Source organism: Mus musculus, chromosome 1 (genome assembly GCF_000001635.26).
Source record: "Mus musculus strain C57BL/6J chromosome 1, GRCm38.p6 C57BL/6J".
NCBI lineage: Eukaryota > Metazoa > Chordata > Mammalia > Rodentia > Muridae > Mus > Mus musculus.
Window position 1 is genome coordinate 30632684 of NC_000067.6, and position 20692 is coordinate 30653375.

Consider the following 20692-nt stretch of genomic DNA (forward strand, 5'->3'; position numbering starts at 1 on the left):
AGGATGCTAGGAATTGAACCCAAAATCTTTCACATACTAGGCAAGTTGTCTACCTCTGAGCTACATTGCATCCCCTGGACCTTGGAACTATTTCTTTGAATACATGGATAAATACATAAATGGCATCAATGTATCAAAAAAAATTTTCTTCTAGAAAAAAACAACAAGAAGATGGTAATGAAGCAGTACTTGATGTACAAGGAGAATTTTTAATTTCCCTCCTCAGATGTTTCAAGCACTGAAGACAGATTCGTATGGAAAGCTATAAACAATCAGCATATATTTCTAGACTGGAGAGCATCCAGCTTCTCAAATTATGCACAGAAATAGCAGCCTGCTTGGCCAGAATTGAGATTTCTTCTAACACTGTTGAATTAATCCTAAACTTTCAGGATCTAATGGAATAAGATTACTACCACTGCAGCACAAAAAGGCTTAATTACTCCTTATAAAACATACAGTCCCTGATTAAGATATTACAAGATACTAGATTCCTATTTAGAAACTCTACTTAAATTAGGTGCTAATTTGATCATGTAATTTAGCATGATACCCAAATAGTAAGAACAGGCAAGTACAAATCCAATAAAGCTGGAAATGTTTCATATAGCTGGGGTAGTGTGTCTCAGCAGAATAACTATTGCCGTGAGGATTGATATAGTATTTCAAATTAATATCTAATCCCCACGAACAAAAGTCTTATTTAGCAATTACATATACTCAGGAAGGAAAAACCATGCCTCTCCAATAATTTTCACAATATCAACTAATTCTTATTTTATAATAAGGCATGTTTTCTAACTTTAGTGCAAACATGTATTCAAAATAATCCTTAGGTAATATTTCAAAAATAAGATTCAATAGGCAATCAAATTTGGAATAAGTCTTTTTATTCTTACAACTCACAAAGTTATTGAAATTTAATACAAACTAGATCAAGTCTTTATTTTTTTTAAGAAAATAGTTAAGTTAAAAATTAAATACAGGAAAGCTCATTGATCTCAAGTATTCTGTGAATTTTTGCGTGAGTATAAACCCATGTAACCACACTGTGACTGAGATAGACAACTCATTGGGCCCAGTGAGCTCCTGGCCTTCCTTGAAAGCTACATTCCCTGTCTCAGTGTTAATCTCTATTTAGTCAGGCTTGTGGTGAAAATCTCACGTTAATTTCTTTCATATTTGCAACATTTTAAAGAAAGTATTCTACCATTATTATTCTCTTATTATTTTTTATTAAGACCCATCACTTTAACTTATTCCTTTATTACATAATCGTTGGGCAATAATTCCTGCCATTTGTTGCATCCAAATCCTGAGCACACAGCTCTTCACAGCAGGGTGGGGGTCCTGTTCTTCTGCAGCTTCCATTCTAGGAAGAAGTGAGAGGATTAGCTCAAAAGTGGCTGGTTAACATTCTTACAGAGGACAGTAATGAAGGATAAGCAGGCCAGAATACCAATGGATTAGTGGGAAGGCTCTTCTCGAGAGCCGGATGAAGGCTGGTATTTAGTGATGAGAAGGTTTGAGCTAAGCAAAGCCATGCAGAAGAAAAGGCTTCCAGGCAAAGCACAAAGGGTCTAAATGGAAAGCAGGCATGAAATAGTTCACTATATCCCAAAGCAGCGGTTGTAGCATGGGTTTGGGCTCTAGCAATTTATTGGCAGTGATGCCAAGAAGCCAGCCCTGGGTGGAATAGGGTGATAGTAGGACAGGAAGAGCGGAGGCAGTGAGTTTGAGAGTTCTTAGCATCCCTGTGGCGGGGATCTTATTCTGATAGAACCTTTGAGACACCTATGACTTAGTCTGCAAGAAGCACTCCCCTGAAAATTAAAAGGTGAACCTTAAACCTAGATTATACCAGATCCCCTCTCATTTTGCTCTTCATGTATGTTGCCCTTGCTTGAAATGTTCACACCTCACTTCACTTTTGCATTTCAATTCCACTTAGTTATTAGTTCCCAAAAGTCCTTCCCACTTAAAACAGAACTTTGGCTGTGCTCTTTTGTAGCACATTTTATGCTGGGTCAGTTTCTGTCTCAAGGGAAGAAGTCCAGTAAATGTTTCCTTAGTAAGAGAGTGGATAAAGGAATGGAGATAAAAAGCAGACTGGCTCTGGCATGGGTACAGCAGAATCAATGGCGAACCATCCCCTTTGCTCCCCATGGAGGTTATGGAACATCTCATGGGAATTTCAGCACAGCACAATACAATGAGCCAGCTCTACATTCAGCAAATGATGCATCTCTGAGAAATATTTGAAAGTCAATTCTCTTCTTACCCAGTGGGTCCTGGGGATGAAACTCAAGTCATCAGACTAGTGTCAGGTACCTTGACCCCATGATGCCTCTAGAAGGCCCTACAAGAACTAGTTATATGAAGACAATTACTGAAGATTTGAGCAAAATTATTTGTAACAAGTTTCCTTTAAATAGTCTGCTGTATATGCTGTAACCTACCTACTTAATGGTTCCCATGGAGGGGGGCATTGACTAACAACACTTCAGAGTATAAACAACTCTTGAACAATTTCTAGGTTATTGGGCCTTTTTTGTGTTCCTTTTAGGAAGAGATAATTCGATCTTAGCTATCACAAGTTGAAAGTAGCTGTAGGTTCTTTTCAATTAAAAGTCCTGGTGTGTTTCTTCTTTCTAGTGCAAAAGGCTAAATCGGGTTAAGAAAACTGCTGACAGTGTTAAGATAAATTGTGTCTTGCCTGTTAAACTCCTGTAGAAGAGTCAACCTTCACTAATTCCCAAGGATAACACTGCCTTCCCATGTGTGATTAAACCATCAAACAACTCCTTTTCCTTGCTCACATTTTCCCCTTGAAGTATACTTTAAAACAACAAAGATAACCCAATAGGCTCCTGCACATTTTACCATTTAATGAAGATTTTAAAAGAACAACTGAACTAACAAGTAAATTCTATATATCTTGTAGAAATAATGTCTCTAAGCTGAAGATGAGTATTTTGCATATATGTGTCTGGGGGTGACAAGGAATTAAGTTTATAGGAAATGAATTCAAAATTTAATTCTACTTACCATTTAACACAGTCTAAGCAAACCATATTTAAATGTGTCCATTAAAAGACAATTTTAAGCTGCTTATAAAATTCTCGGTTTGAACTAAAAAGACTGCAGTTCATAGCATGCATGTGTATGTGTGGGTATGCATACACACACACACACACACACACATATATATATATATACATATATATATATATATATACACACACACACATACATATATATTTCTGGTTAAAATGTACTTTTTGATTATATATACATATATATATACACACACATATATATTTGATTATATATACATATATACACATATATATGTATATATAATCAAAAAGTACATTTTAACCAGAAAATAACTTCAAATCCATGAAGTAAAACAAATGACTCTTACAAAGAAATAAAAGAAAAAAAAAGAATACAAAAATAAAAAGTTGACTCTGGCATTCAGAGATCTGCCTGATGGCTCAGTGCTGTATCTTGTCTCAGGTTTTCCAAGCCCAAAAGGTAATCCCTTTCCAAAGCACTTCTATTTCTGTGCTATAGTGAGCATAGCAGTTTTGGATTTGTTGAGTAAAGCAATTTAGGAATTGCTTCCTGCAGATGGAGATGCATTTTATAGTGAATCACTGGAGCTTTAAGAATAACAAACTGCAGTAAAAAGAAGCTTAAAATGATCCCCTGAATAACGAAATCTTATCTGGCCCATCTGATGGAGCAATTGAGAAGAAACAAAATTGAGGGGATAGAAACTAATTGAAATCAGCAGGCTGATTTTTTTTTCTTGTATCCATTTAACGTAAAGGAAAAGTGTCACATCTAATAGAGTGTCTAAAAAGGTGTTAACCAGGTATAAATGTTTTTTTTAAAACTGTCCTTTCCCATCCATAAGGTCACAGAGCTGAGACCCTTGCCTCCAGCAAAAACACTTGATGAGGACCAGCCGCTGTGTGTGGTTTTCAGAGAAATGACGACATCCATTTAGGGGTAGTGTCAAGCAACGTTCAAGAAAAGACTTACTTTTCTTCCAGTGAGAAAGTTAAAAACTAAAACTTTTAATTGAAAAAGCCTGAAGCTGCTTTCAACCTCCTATATTTGAAACTCAAATTAGCCCTTTCAGGATGAAAAAGGTAGTAGGGAGAGGAAGCACATTGTGTCAAAGGCAGGAGGCAGTGATTTATTAGCAGTAGTTATGTTTTTCAGAAACGCTGTTTCCAGTTCTCCACGATTTGTGTCTCAGTTTTACCAGCTTAACACAAATATGACATTAAGATTGCACCCTAAACACACCTAAAAATGACCGCTAGTGGAATGTTTCCAAATTATAGAAGAGATAGAGCGATGTACTTTCTACTTGAAGATAAGATCTCTTTATATTTAAAAAGACACGGTAAATCTGTCCTGTAGGGAAAACTGTGACCCCAGTGGAAAAGTGACCATGCCCCTGGTTTGTTGAGAAATGCCCCCAGTTTATTCTTAGTGTGCATTCTGGCCCTCACTCTAGATGATTTGTTTTTAATGAATTATTGTCAACAAATGCATAAAACTGAGCTGCATGGTTTGGAGTCACTGAGCTCTGCTCTGTGGAGATAGTTTCGTATCAAGGTGCTAACCAAGTTGTCCTTGGGAAAAATAACCAGTTCATACCGATCTCATACATGACATTGACACTTAGAAGATTAAAAGTACTTATCCAGGGCACTAAAACGATAGCTCGCTGCTAAAGTGGCGACCTCGCTAGCCAAAAAAAAAAATCTTAGTTTGATCCCCAGAAACCACATTTAAAAAGCAGCGGCTCATTCTCAGATATGGCCCTGAACTTGCTGGCATTCTTCTCCCCAGTATACAGATGAAACATTTCAAACTACCCTTTTGGCAGCAGGACTCACTGGAGAAATGCGAACTGAAGCAACTGAACCTCCTCGGGAATCCATCCACCGAATACATGCGACTGTACTGGGAAGACCGATGCTCACACAGGTGCTGGACCCACACAAGGATTACCCAAGAAGGTAAACACCTTGAAAGTCCTTATTAACTCAACAAGAAGAAGAAGAAAGGGAGGAGCGTCAAGGACAGGCCAGAGACCCTTTCCTTCCTTCTTCAGTGTTCCTCCAAGTCCATCCTTATTACAAAGTATAGCAACTTCCCTGTTGACAAAGACTATGTGTTTTCAAGGCCTAGCTCCAGGGTCAGAAAGAAAAATAGAGAATGACTCAGAAAGACAGAGAACAACAGAGCCCTCTTGTGGGAGAAGCAACTCCTTCAAGCTGTTCTCTGACCTTCACATGAATGCTATGCATTGTGTGTGCATGCACACACACATTAATTAACTAAATAGTTAATTAATAATCACCTAACTGTTGGCTCTCTATAAGAGGATTTGGAATAACTCTAAATGTTGTCTACAGTGTTCTCAATGACAGACACAGCTGTCCTTTAAAGGCAAGCCTGCTGAATTAGTGGGTTTAGAGGTAAAAGCTATTATTATTATTATTATTATTATTATTATTATTATTATTTTACTTTTCCCCACACCTAAAATTGGGCAGGAAACTGTGAAATAATTCAGAAATTGCAAAAACGTATTATTTTTACTGCAAATTTAACACGAGACTGCGGCAATAGTCACAAAGAATGTGGTGGATTTGGGTACTTTTCTAGAGAGTTGCTATTTCCTATTCCTTGTGTTTGAAGGATTACGATTTCACCCACAGCAGTTTGTAAATAGCTCTTAATGCTCATAGAGAGCAACCATCTACATTACATGCTTAGTTTCTCTTTCCTGGCAACAGGTGAGTGCACTGGAGTAAAGACCAGGTAAAAACCGGATGTCTCAGAGCAGTGCCAAAGGCCAGGGAATGACGGAAGGTACTTTCCTAACCTAAATGTTTTTAGAGAATCTTGTTCCTTCTTAATAACAGTTAAAATCTCATTTTAAGATCTTATACCACCTCTTCCAGCCCTAAATAGCCTCCGAGTAGCACATTATCTTTACAAGAAATTATCCGGGCGCTCTGGCACTCCATAAGCAAGGCTCTTACTGATTCTGCTATATTAAATCCTGACCAAAGTGCCCTTGCCGTGCAAGAGACTCAAAACGGCTAATTCTGCACTTAGCACGGTGATAAAAATCCATTATGAAATTGCTGTTTGAACACAAAATCTAATCTTCAGACCCTGAGATATTTTTTAATTAGGAAGAGGCCAATTTAAACGCCGAAAGGACAGAGTCATTCCATCAAACAGCGCATTGATTGTTTTTCCCCCTATCAATTCCATCCGTGCTGTTCTTCCCAAGCCCCACGATTCTTTGTACCAAACTCCACCATTTTGCTCTTGGCCCACCACTGACTGAGTCAACCTCAGCCAATTATGTGTTCCGTATCTGCCCGTTTCTGTTCCTAGCATGCGCGTGGCGTGTTTAGACCAGACAGACATACAGATCGCTTTCAGTCTCTTTAGGTATTGTACTTTCTACCCAGCTAGCTCAGCCTTTGGACTTTGACGTTTTTCTAAAATTCCTTTCTTGGAAGCAATGTTTTTGAGGCTGTTTTATAAGAACTGAAGGCAAAAGTAAAAGAAGGCATGTTGGCCGGGAGAGGACACCCATGTGGGATGAAAATTCTAATCGGATTTTTCTCACCAATGAAAGCTTTTTCATAAAGTAAATCTTAACTTTAAAATAGAGGGGGGGGGGAATGAAGGAAGAGAGAGGGAGGGAGGGAAGGAGAGAGGCCAGTGGAATTATAATTTTTCTCCATGAAACATTCACAAAATTGAGCAGATCACAGAATAAAAAGAGATATAATTTATTTTGCTTATGGATTTCCAGTTTTGTGTATTATTTCCCCTTTCACAGCTCTATCGCGTATGTCCCATAACTGTTATTGTTGCTCTTGTTATTGCTTTTGCCTCTTGGTTAGATTGTGCAGTTGAATCGCTTCATATAACAACCACAAATCCTTCAGTAGAACTTTTTTTCAGGCCTGTCTGTTCACAGTGTGTTAATGCAGACAAGGTTTCTCTGAGTTCGCTTTCTAGGCTAACTTAAGGTATTTCGTCTTCCCGTTCTCTTTCTTTTTATTTTTATGCTTGGATAACTTTCAGCAAGAAACAGTGAAAAGTATCAGCCATCATGGTCTGCATTCCCTAAGATGCAGCAACCATTTAGACAGCAGGGGGTGGGAAACAAAAGAATGGTCTGCCATGCTAGTGCTTTGAATCTTTCCAGGCAGCTGACATCTCCTTTGACAGGAGCTCAGGAATCAGAAGGAAGATTCTGTGGGGAGGGGATGGAGGCCCTGTAATTACCAGATACGGGGAAAACAGACTGAGGTACCACTGGAAGCAAAGGAGCTACTGATCTTGTCCGCTTCCCTTCTAAGCCCTGGATGGGGTGCTATAAATAGAAGAGCCTGTACCTAGAGATGAGTTGATTCCATCAACAGCAACCTTATTTTTTAAGAAATATTTGTAGATGTATTCACAAGGATTCATCTGCACACTTTCCTGCTGAGAATCCCCCTCTCTTAACGCAGTGGGTGGCTGACTTTGAAACGCGCTAATGATGTGCTAGATACAAAAAGTGTAGGAACAATTATTTATTTTTTTAAGCTAATACATGCAGAAATGATTTTAGTTCTAATAGCCTTTCGGGCATTTGGGTGTATAGCATAAACAGTGAGCAACCTTTTAAGCTTAGCACCTTTTTTTTTTAACTGGCTAATTTTTTCTAAATATAATTGTAATACCCAGAGAAACTTAATAACTTGATTCTCTAAACATATTGTCCACTTGCAATCAAATATCCGGTAGCAATTACAGTGTCAAATATACAGATATCTCTTTCTGTTTAGATAAATGGTAGTTTTTTTCAAATAAGTCTCCTTTGTGGTTAATTGTAATGGACATGTATACCGCCTTACCTTCCACTGGGAAAATAAAAAGGCTCTAATACTTGTGCCTTCCTTTATAGATATGATTTTTAAATCTTCTTTATTAATTGTGTGTGTGATGGGAGAGCAGTATGCACATGGAAATCACAGGACACTTTGGTGGGCTCAGTCACTTCCTTTCACTGTTTTATGGTCTCTAGGGATCAAACTCGGATCACCACGCTTGCTCTGCAAGTGTCTTTACCTACTGAATCCTCTTGCTAGCCCTACATTGATAGGTTTTTTTTTTTTTAAAAAATAATATGTTGATTAAAAGTAAAAGATTCCCACATGAGAGGAATTCAAAATGTGCTTGCATAGTGCCGTAACATAATGGCAGCTAATATGTCACATTTTTACACTAGGGGAAAAAAAATATCTTGGGTCCGTGACTTTAGTTCTGGGTAGACTACATGAGGGAAACCTCTAAGGTTTTTTTTAAGATGTTAAATTTCAAACCTCACTCAGTCCTTCTAGATTAGAAATGCAGAGGGCCAGAAAGAATACCTGTGTGCATAGGCTGTCGGGAGACTCCATGGAAACAAACTGCAGAGGAGTATTTCCAGGTGGGTTCACCAACTTTTCCTGATAAACAGGTGGCTCCATGATTAAGAGCAGCTGTTCCCCTTACAGAGGTTTGGTTCTCAGTGTTCCCATGGTGGCTCACAACTGTGTGTGATCAGACATGCCCTCTGGATCCATAGGCACTGCAAACATGCATTGCATATATATATACATGCAGGCAAAATGCTCGTAAACATAAAATAAAGGAACATTTTAAATGTTATTTCCACCACTACCACCGCCACCACCACCCCAAGTGAAGAGGTACCGGAAGTCAGTGGTGGCTGAGTAATTGCTTATTGAGAGAAAGTGAACCAGTTGCCCTGTGGGATACTTACATAGGTTGTTCAGTGCCAACTGGTCAGTCTTGGACTCAAGTAAATTTGAGCAAACCTAAATGGACTCAGTGTGTGTGTGTGAGACAATAATACTTACAGATTAGATTGTGAGTGTGGGAAGGGGAGAGAGGAGTCAAAGATGAAGAGGAAAGGGCTAGAGTGATGTAGATACAGTGCCCATGTTTGAAATTCTCCAAAATAAGAACTTTAAAAAGTTTCACCACTTACTTAAAGGGAAATTTGTAAAGCAGTTTCTATTTAGTTAGTTAGTAGTTCTTGTGAAGGATAATATTTTTTTAGATTTTTATAGACATTTTATTTTCAGTAGCATAAATAAAAGTTTACTAATAAAACAATAAACATAATCAGCTTTTCAAGTCCAAAGAATAAGACATGAATTACAATTTATATTTTGTTTCACATATTACAAACTCCATCCAAGTCAGCTGTGGAATATTAAGCCTGAGGCGATACTGTTGGTTTCTTGTAAAGATAAACATTGATCAGGGACCAAATCCTTAGTTTTTGCTAGTCAACCATTTTTCCTGATCTTTCTCTCGAACTCCATACATTCCAGACTGTTCAATGGATTTGTAATAAACTTCCAAAATGAAGGGAAATTTCTTGCTCATTGTTTGTCTGAAATCTTGGCTGGAGTTCATCTTTTTAAACAAAAAGTGAGCTCCAGCAACACCCACAAGCTCAGCTGCTAAAACTCCTTTAAAGATCTTCCTTGCCAGAGGTTCCATGGTCCAAGCCATCCTGAGGCCTCCGCAACCCAAAGGATAACATTTTATACTTTCTTGAATAAAAAAAAAGTAAGTATTTATGTGAAGACATATCCACATAATTGTTTATACAAAACAGCACCAAATAAATTCACAGCAATGTTGTAGTTAAGTAGACAAGGTAGAAGGGGGTTGTCTTAGTTAGGGTTTTACTGCTGTGAACAGACACCATGACCAAGGCAACTCCTATAAGGACAATATTTAATTGAGGCTGGCTCACATGTTCAGAGGTTCAGTCCATCATCATCAAAGCAAGAACATGACAGCATCCAGGCAGGCATGGTGCTGAAAGAGCTGAGAGTTCATCTGAAGGCTGCTGAATACTGAATGCTGAAGCAGAATACTGGCTTCCAAGAAGCTATCTATGATAAGGGTATAAGCCCATAGTGACACACCTACTCCAACAAGGCCACACTTTCTAATAGTTCCACTCCATGGGCTGAGCATATACAAACTATCATAGGGGTGGTGTTGCTTCAATCACTGTTGACAAAGTCAACTTATGGTCCTAAAGTCTAACAAATTTAAACATTCTTTTTACTGGGGAAAAATTCACTCTGTTGTAAGATATAGAAAGATACCCAAGTGCCTTAAGTGACAGAGATGACAGTAGACTTGGTAGTTTTTTAATAAATTGGATTTCCTGATGAGATGTCAAGACAAACATAGGAGAAATGTTTAAATTCAGGTGTTCCACAGTCTTAAAAGAAACATAATCTTGAAACTATCTCTGATCTTCATGGGGTCCAAACAACTGGAGCAGGAGCTGTCCCTGAGCCTACCTGTTTGCCTATGGATCTCATGTCCCTAAATGGACAGCCTTGTCTGGCCTCAGTGGGAGAGGATGTGCCTAGTCCCACAGCAGATTGACATGCATAGGGGGGAAGGGGGATTGGGGGCTCAAAACCCAGAATGGGGCTTCCCCTTCTCAAAAGAGAACAGGAAGGGAGAATCAGACGAGGATTTAAGTGAGGTTATACTAGGAGGAGAGGAAGGGCTGATATTGTGTTGTATAGGGGGTAAATAAATTTAGTTTTAAAAAGTAACCATTAGAAATATTTGAAAGTGTTTGCAACCACATAGGAATAACAACAATATCAGCCAACCAGAAACCCCCTAGAGCTTCCAGGGACTAAACCACCAACCAAAGAGTATATGTGGAGGGACCCATGGCTCCAGCTGCATTAGAGAATGGCCTTGTCTGGCATCAATGGGAGGAGAGGCCCTTGGTCCTATGAAGGCTCAATGCCCCCCAGTGAAGGGGAATGTCTGGATGGGGAGGCAGGAGTGAGTGAGTGGGTGGGAGAACACCCTCATAGAAGCAGAGGGGGATGGGTTAGGTGGTTTCTGGGAGAAAACCAGGAAAGGGAATAACATTTGAAATGTAAATAAAGAAAATACCCAATAAGAAAAATAAAAACTAAAAAATAAATATTTGAATAATAATGGAAAATAAAAGTTATTGAAAGTTTCTTTAGAAAATTCTTAGCTGAGATTAATTTACTTTCAAAAACATTCTTATGTTACTTAAAAGACTATAAGGCAAGTATAGATAATCGTATGTCTACTGCCAAGCTAGGTAGCTCTTCAGAACACTCATCTCTCAGGTGGGTCCAGACTCTTCATGACTTCAGTCTTTGACACCCTATGTTTAATCTGCCTCTATGTGCCTAATGGCAGGATAAAAGCATGCTTAACAACTTTATGTAGGCCAAAACTATACAATGTAAAAAAGAAAGTATCTTCAACAAATGGTGCTGATCTAACTGATGGTGTGCATGTAGAAGAATGCAAATAGACCCATATTTATCACCTTGCACACAACTCAAGTCCAAGTGGATCAAAGACCCCAACATAAAACCAGATGCACTAATTCTAATAGATGACAAAGTGGGCACTAGCTTGAACTCATTGGCATAGAAGACAATTTCCTGAAAAAAACACCAATGGTTCAGGCTCTAAGATCAACCACTGATAAATAGGACCTCATGCTTCTTTAAGACAAACAGCACTGTCAATAGGACAAAACAACAACCTACAGATTGGGAAAAAGATCTTCACCAACCCTTTATCTAACAGAAGGCTAATACTCAAAATATATAAAGAACAAAAAATGTTAGAAATCAACAAACCAAACAACCTAATTTTAAAATGGGGCACAGAGCTAAACAGAAAACTCTAAACAGAGGAATCACGAATGGCCAAGAAATACTTAAAGAAATGTTCAACATCCTTAGTCATCAAGTAAATACAAATCAAAAGGACCTTGAGATTCTATCTTTCACCCATTAAAATGGCTAAGATCAAAAACTCAAGTGACAGCACATGATGGTGAGATTGTAGAGCAAGGAGAACACTCCTCCACTGGTGGTGGAATTGAAAACTAGTACAACTATTCTAGAAATCAATCTGGTGATTTCTCAGAAAATTGGGAATAGTTCTACCTGAAGATCTAGCTATACCACTTCTGTGTATATACCCAAAGATGCTCTAACATACCAGGAGGACATACTCCAGTATGTTCACAGCAACTTTATTCATAATAGCCAGAAACTGGAAACAATCCAGATGCCCCTAAAATGAAGAATGGATACCTAAAATGTTGCTTATTTGCACAATGGGATATTACTCAGCTGTTAAAAACAAGGACATCATGAATTTTGCAGGCAAATGGATATAAATAGAGAATATCATCCTGAGTGGGGTAACTCAGCCCCAAAAGGACATGCATGATATGTACACACATATATGTGGATATCAACCAAAAAGTACAGGATACCCACACAACACTCTACAAACCCAGGGAAGCTAAACAAGAAATAAAGAAAAGCAAGGAGTTATGAATCTCACTTAGAAGGGGGAATAAAATAGTCATAGCAGGCAGATGGAGGGAAACGACCTGATGGGGAGGATATGTGGAGAGGAATGGGGCTTTCAGGATCAAATATGGGAAGAGACAGGAGAAAAGGCCAGAGAACCATGAGAATGAATGGAAATCGGTACCTTGTCGCATTGGGCATGGGTAGTATTTCTAGGACCAAAGACCTGGAATGGAGGAGGTTCTCAGGACTCTATTGGAGTGACTACCTGAGACTCCTAGCAGTGGTATTATGGAAACCTAAAAGAGGCCACCTCCTGTAGCCAGGCTGAACCCCGGGTGGAGAGATAAGGACAGAAACCCACCCACTAAACTCTCAAACCAAAATTAGTCTTGTCTACAAGAAATGCAGGAACAAAGATGGAACAGAGACTGAGAATGGCTAACCAAAAATTGGCTCAACATGAGACCCATCCCAAGGGCAAGCACCAATCCCTGACACTATTAATGATACTGTGCTTTGCTTGCAGATGGGAGCCTAACATAATTGTCCTCTGAGAGGCTTTACCCAGCAGGTGACTGAACCAGATGCAGAGACCTACTGCCAAATATTGGACATTGGATGGAGTTGGAGAGTCTTATGGAAGAGTTGAAGGAAGGGTTGGGAGCCCTGGGGGATATAGGAACCCCACAGGAAGACCAATAGAGTCAAATAACCTGGACCCTTGGGGACTCTTAAAGACTGAACCACCAACCAAAGAGCATACATGGACTGGACAGAGGCCCCTGTTACATATATAGCAGATGTGCAACAAGGTCTTCCTATGGGTCCCCCAGCAACTGGAGCAAGAGCTGTCCTTAAAAGCTGTTTCCTGTCTATGGAATCCATTCCCCAACAGGGGTGCCTTGGCTGGCCTCAGTTGGAGAGGATGTGCGTAGCCCTGCAGAGACTTGATGTTCTAGACTGAGAACCCCACCCTCTCAGAGAAGAGGGGGGTTGGGGATGGGGGGACTGTGTGAGGGGAGCAAGAGGGGGTAGGGGGCAGCAGTCAGGATGTAAAGTGAATGAATGAAAGAATAAATGAATCGAAAAACTCCATCCATGATATATACGACACTCTGAGGAGTATTTGGGAATGAACAACAATTGCAATTTAAAGGGAAGGATAGAAGTGGCGTCACCTGGCAAAATCTCAAGTGTGGAAGAGTCACCCTGCAACAAGGGTTAGTACAATGTCAAACCCCCAACAGAAGGGCTGTGCCCATGCCATTGGTGTGCCACAGAAGGTGACTTCCCCTTCGACAGCTCCCTCTAGAATTCTACTTCCTTCTCAACTTTACCTAGTGCCTGCTGGTGTTCAGATGCACAGTCAGTCACTTGTGTGTGAATCTACATAACCGACTCCGGTGCTTGATGAAAGCAACAGGAGGAAGAGGGATTTGATGCAGCAGTGGAGCATCATTTCATACAACTCAGGGCTTTGCATTAAACACTGAGGCATTTCTCCTGCATTTTAAATCTCTTAAAGTCTACAGGATTGTGGTGTTCAATCCTGAACCAATCCTAGATTGGTTTGACTTCTGTTTATGAGGTATTCTCCATTAGCATATTTTTAATGTTTTGAAATTATAATTACAACATTTCTTCCTTCCCTTTCTACCTTGGAAACCCTCCCATATACCACTCCTTGTCTCATTCAAAGTAGTGGCCTTTTTTCAAAGATTACTGTGGCACACAGATGTATGTATGTATATGTATACATGCATACTCCTAAGTATAACCTGCTCCATCTATAGAATGTTGTATACATGTTTTCATGGCTGACCACATGGTTTGGGGTAACCAGTTGGTATGTTCTTCCTTGGAGTAGACTATTACTCTCATTCTTAGCACTTTTTACTTGCCTGTAGTTCTTTGAGTGGGGTTGAGGTCTTGCGGGATTTTCCCCATTCATTTTGCCATGTCTATTCATCAAACCTGCCCAGCTTGTTTGTGCAGTCATGCTTTTAAAAACTTAGTATATCTCTTCCATAACCCAGCCAGCTATCAAGACTCCTACACAGTATCTACTTACATACCAGCAGCTTTTACCATTGGCTTTTTGCCAATTTTTAAAACCTATGAAGTTATATATCTACTAGGCAGAAAATACTATGAAGTGTCCATGAATTTTGTGGTGAATATTACTCGTTTACTGAATTGTCTTTTTTTAAGGTATTTTCTTCAATTACATTTCCAATGCTATCCCAAAAGTCCCCCATACCCTCTCCCCCACTCCCCTACCCCCCCCACTCCCACTTCTTGGCCCTGGCATTCCCCTGTACTGAGGCATATAAAATTTGCAAGACCGATGGGCCTCTCTTTCCAATGATGGCCAACTAGGCCATCTTCTGATTCATATGCAGCTAGAGACACGAGCTCCAGGGGGTACTGGTTAGTTCATATTGTTGTTCCACCTATAGGATTGCAGATCCCTTTAGCTCCTTGGGTACTTTCTCTAGCTCCTCCATTGGGGGTCCTGTGATCCATCCAATAGCTGACTGTGAGCATCCACTTCTGTGTTTGCCAGGCCCCAGCATAGCCTCACAAGAGACAGCTATATCTGGGTCCTTTCAGCAAAATCTTGCTAGTGTATGCAATGGTGTCAGCGTTTGGAGGCTGATTATGGGATGAATCCCCGGGTATGGCAGTCTCTAGATGGTCCATCCTTTCGTCTCAGCTCCAAACTTTGTCTCTGTAACTCCTTCCATGGGTGTTTTGTTCCCAATTCTAAGAAGGGGCAAAGTGTCCACATTTTGGTCTTGGTTCTTCTTCAGTTTCATGTGTTTTGCAGATTGTATCTTGGGTATTCTAAGTTTCTGGGCTAATATACACTTATCAGTGAGTACATATCATTTGAGTTCTTATAGATAAAATTTGAGTGTCTGAGAACCTTAAAACCATCAATGTCAGCTTTACCTGCTATCCATAATTCATCTCGCTAAACTAAAAACTAAGGAAGAATTAGTTTTAAATATTGAAAATTTTTAAAAAGCAAATCCTTTCACATTTCCAAGATTATTACCCATTATATGGAAGAAATTATTCTTTCCTACACATAAATTATTTTTATTATAGTATGATTAAAATATATAAGAAAATAAGAGAATACACAGATGAAAACATCTAATGGTAAATTCTCTTAGCATGAACAAATTTTCAACCAGATAGAGAATTATTATGCTGGCTTCTTTCTAATTTTGGTTGTGCTTCAGGCTTGTATCCTGGAGAGCCTACAAGCATGTTAAAAAATAAATAAAAATATAAGAAGGAAGAAAAATAGCCTAGACAACCATATATTCAAACATGTATTCTAACTGTTTCAGTCTGTTCCCTGATGGGATAAAGCATATGATAAAAGCAACTTGAACAAAGGAAAGGCTTTATTTTGGCTCTATGGTGTAGTGGCCCTTGGTTTGATGGTGCCATTGCTTTGGGTCTGAGGCAAGTTAAAAGGCCATGATTGTGAGAGTACAGAGAAAACAGCTCTGCCCACAGCAGCCCAATCAACAATACAAATGGAAAGGAACCAGAGACAAGGCAGACCCTTCAAGTCACAGCACAGTAACCTACTTCCTCTGACCAGGCCCACCCTACTGAGAGCCCATTTTATCTATGGATGAGCCATTGATAAAGTAAGTACCCTGGTAATCCAATTGCCTCTTGATGGCTTCACTTGCTGGGGGGCTAATCTGTCAACACATAAACCTTTGTAAGAGACATTTCATAACCAATTTGTAATATAAGGTAACAACAAAAAAGACCAGACAGAAGAAAGATCTTCACTATTGCATGAAAATTATGCAATGAGAAGCAAATATCTCAGCACAAACTCTATTTAAGACTTAAAAGGGGCCTGGAGATGACATTATAGCATTTACCTAATAAGTTCAAGGTCCTAAGTTCAATTGCCAGCACTGCCAAAACTACTAAAAATTAGTCATGATATTAATATTTATTAGCATTAGAATCATAACACAAATTCAAAGGACTTTGATCCACAAGGAAAGGACCTGCTTCAAAAGCCACTAGAAGAAAAAGGTTGACAAATATATTAGCTCACACAACTGCAGGATGATGGCTAAATGGCTAACCACATAATTTCTTCAGTTATTTCTCCCTCCCAGTTGCTTCTACACCCTTACAAGTTACTATTATGCACCCTTAGCTAGGCTTACTCCTCTGATTGGCAGATGACCTTAACACTTTCCATTTTATAAGTCCCATACTCACATGCATATATGTATATAAATACACACACACACACACACACACACACACACACACACACACACATATATATATATATATACTCAAATCAGAAATACTCAAAAGTTATAGCACAAGAATCAAAAGAGGGTAGAAAAACATCACTTGGCAGAGGAACTATGTTTTATTTATGATGAACATATAGAAAGACTAAGCTGCAATATATATCCTGAGAGTTATAGTAGATGTTGTACTCCCATGTCACTCAGCCTGACCTGTCCACACATCAGCCCTGTCCCACTCGAAGTGACTACAAGAGTAATGTCTGCTCCTCCCAGGCAAAGCTGGCTTCACATCTCCAAGTTCAGGTCCACACATAGAGCTGAAGCCACTGTTACTTTAAAGGGGGGAGTAGATGCAGAGAAGGCAGAAATAGCTGACTCGAAGGCAATTCCCCCTCCTGAGAGTGCCTCCCTGGCAGGTGAGAGGAGAATTTTTCCTAAGTTCTGCTTTCATAGACTCTCGCAGCCTGGGGCCACCAAGCCATATTTTAAGTCAGAGAGTTATATAGTCATTAGAGCTCCCCACTGTGCCTTTTTTCAGAATTGCCACAAGTTCCGCTCTTAGAGGACATTGCCCTCAATATAGAGAGCTATCAGCAGCTTAAAATTCTCCTCTGAGCTTTGAGCCTAAGATGACTTTTCCTAATAGACATCTGAAGCACTTTATTGAGGCAGCAGCACACATATTTAATGACGGCCTGAAAAGGCACCCAGAGTGAAGCAAGAGATGAGATGAATCAAAATAAAAATAGATATCCAAAAATAGCATCCATGGCTTCAGACTATTTACAATGCCCTTAATCTGCCTTCAATGTAAAGTGCTCAAATCAGAAATACTCAAAAGTTATAGCACAAGAATCAGAAAAGGGAAGAAAAGCATCACTTGATAGAGCCATTATGGTTTTATTTATGATGAGAATGTAGAAAGGCTAAATTGAAGAAAACTAACAAGATATGTAATATACTGTTACTTTAAGAAGAAAACTAATAACTTAATGTTAACTTTGATTTTCAGAACTCAGCATCTGCAGATAGACTCAAAAGTAACAAAAGTAGTTCATAATGAGGTTCAGAGTACTTACTGCTCTTCCAGATGATCTGAGATCACATCTCAACAATCACATAAGGTGACTCTCAAATGACTGCAACTCCAACTCCTGAAGATTCAATGGCACCTTCCTGCCTCAATGGAAGCTGCACACAGGTGACATGCACAAATAAAACATAATAAAAATTTATCTTTCAAAAAGTATCAATTCAATGCCCTGTTTCATCTAATATTTATCATAAAAGTTGAAAACAAACTTCTTCCCTAGGTAACAGTAGTAGTGGCTTTTGGTACAAATTTTTAGAAAAATCCTACCGACTTGAGCACACAGCATTACCTCAGTCATATAAAATTAAACAAACACAGCAATCCCAGAATGGCACATTTAAAAGCCAGGAACTGTATCCCAATGTGACAAATATAAAGTTGAAGCTAGCTTACAAAGGAAGAATTAGATTTGTTTCAATTGAGTCTCACCGGGTATAAAACAACACTTCATGTAAGTTCAGGCCCAGGAGTAACTGGGATACACAAAACAACCTCAATGGTATTTTTGTAGATGTTTTATATTTTGTTTGATGGAGCATTTTTATATATCTTTTTATTTTATTGAAAAAATTTTATACAATATATTCTAATCATTGTTCCCCTCCTGAATTTCTGAATTCCTCACAGATCCATCCAACCCTTCACCCACCCAACTCCATATTCCTCTCTCTCTCTCTCTCTCTCTCTCTCTCTCTCTCTCTCTCTCTCTCACACACACACACACACTCAAGTGAACAAACAGCAAACAAAATATGAATTTTAAAAAGACTAAAACATACAAAACAACACACACACATGCCTCACTGGTCCTTTGCTTGTATACTTTGGTTTCCCTATTTGTTTGGGGGGTTGGTGTGTGTGTGTGTGTGTGTGTGTGTGTGTGTGTGTGTGTATTTGTTTTGAAAGAAAGACAAAAAGAAAGAAGGAAGGAAGGAAGGAAGGAAGGAAGGAAGGAAGGAAGGAAGGAAGGAAGGAAGAAAAGAGGAGAGAAGAGTTGGGTAGACAGGGATGATCTGGGAGGAGTAGAGGGGGAGAAAGCATGATCAGAATATATTTTATGAAAAAAATTTCAATTAAAAAATAAGTAGATTTGAAATGTAAATAAATAAAATATCCAATAATAATGAAAAGGAATCAGTTAATTAAATAGATAATAAAGTTGAAAATAGAATAAGGAAGAATCTGTGACAGGTGCTAATGTTTTGAGTGTATTTGTCTTTGAAAAGAATTGAGGTAAGGGATTTGATGCGTAACTAAGAAGAGAATGAGTTAAAGGGTGAAAGCCTAAAGTATCATCCTAAAAATGCCATTGTCTGTGTGGCACGGTTGTATTAGAAGTCAGTGGTGTCACTTTGATGAACAGACAGAGAATCATGAGGTGGCATGAATTAAAGTCTCGTCCTTCCCCATAAAAGCTTTATGTTTCTTAGACATCCTCGTCCCAATTAGATAAAAGCTATTGAAAAATGCAATTGGCTGCCATAAATTTGATTACTAAGAGATGACTCATCGGTTTTGCTTTCTTCTTGAAAGATAAAATCGATGGTCTGGAATAAGAAATGAAGATTTATGAGACCATCTCCAGGTATTCACACAAAGAAACTCAGTTGTTTACCTCACCGCCTGCTCCTGTTAGGTATCTAAAGACACAGCGTCTTTATGGATTGTGGAAAGAAAACGCAGTTTCTTAGGCTTGTTTCCCTGGATGCGAGTAAGAAGACTCCCCTGCAAGTGTGTGTGCAGAGGACTTTTCAAGATGACGATGTCCTGCAAAGTTTCCACATCCAGCAACCCTATAGGTGGAACAACAATATGAACTAAGCAGTACCCCGGAGCTCTTGTCTCTAGCTGCATATGTATCAAAAGATGGCCTAGTCGGCCATCACTGCAAAGAGAGGCCCATTGGACTTGCAAACTTTATATGCCCCAGTACAGGGGAACGCCAGGGCCAAAAAGGGGGAGTGGGTGGGTAGGGGAGTGGGGGTGGGGTTGGGTATGGGGGACTTTTGGTATAGCATTGGAAATGTAAATGAGCTAAATACCTAAAAAAAATGGAAAAAAAAAAAGCATTAGAAACTCTTGAAAGACTTGAGGCCCCAAGGAGTGGGGAGGTCTGGTGGATGGAGGGGGGTTAGGAGGAATGGGATGAAGAACAGTTGGAGGGTCGGCCAGGAGGGGGATAATGACTGGACTGTAAGAAAAGATTTAACAATAATAATAATAATAAATAATAATAATAATGAAAAAGCAGTAGAAGCATGGCGCTTTACAAGCATTGCAAGAATCCTGACCTCACGGAGTGTACCCCATTATTGAAATAAATGAACCAAAAACATTGTTTCAGACATGATTTTAAACTTCTGAGGAAAATTATGAAAGAGTAAATGACAAATATAAACTAGAGAAAATGCCATTGTTTGAAAGGAGTGGTCAAGGTCTCAGGTCTCAGAAGGGAAGTTATTTGTGTTGGAACCTAAAGAGTAAGGAACATGCAACAGTGAGCAAAGGGAAGGGACTTTGCAGGGGGAGTTTCAAGACCTGGAAGAGTCCAAGGAAATACAGAAGATGAGTATTTGGAAGACTGAAAAGCCGCTGAGCGTTGCGTGTAGGCATCTGAGCATCACAGTCTTGTGTGGCTTATGAACGACAGAAACTTCTCAATGGCTTGACCAGTGGAAAGTGCAGGAGGCAGTGCCTGCAGATTCAGCTCTGATGACGATAGGTTTATCTTTCATAAGCAGCTAGCTCTCTGGGGTCTTCTTCATTAGGGGGCTAATGTTACTCCTTAGGGTTTATTCTCCTAATCA

The 20692-nt window shown here is 39.2% G+C and overlaps 1 long non-coding RNA gene and 1 pseudogene across 1 annotated transcript in view; both read right to left on the reverse strand.

Moving 5' to 3' along the window:
* Positions 1-954: 954 nt before the first annotated feature.
* Positions 955-20692, reverse strand: part of Gm39615 — a 66865-nt gene continuing 47127 nt past the window's right edge. The window contains exons 2-3 of the long non-coding RNA XR_865312.1: positions 17872-17983; positions 955-1372 (exon numbers count right to left, since the gene is read on the reverse strand). This is a non-coding gene — a long non-coding RNA (predicted gene, 39615). The remainder of the gene's footprint in view (positions 1373-17871; positions 17984-20692) is intronic.
* Positions 9361-9633, reverse strand: Gm46086 (annotated as a pseudogene).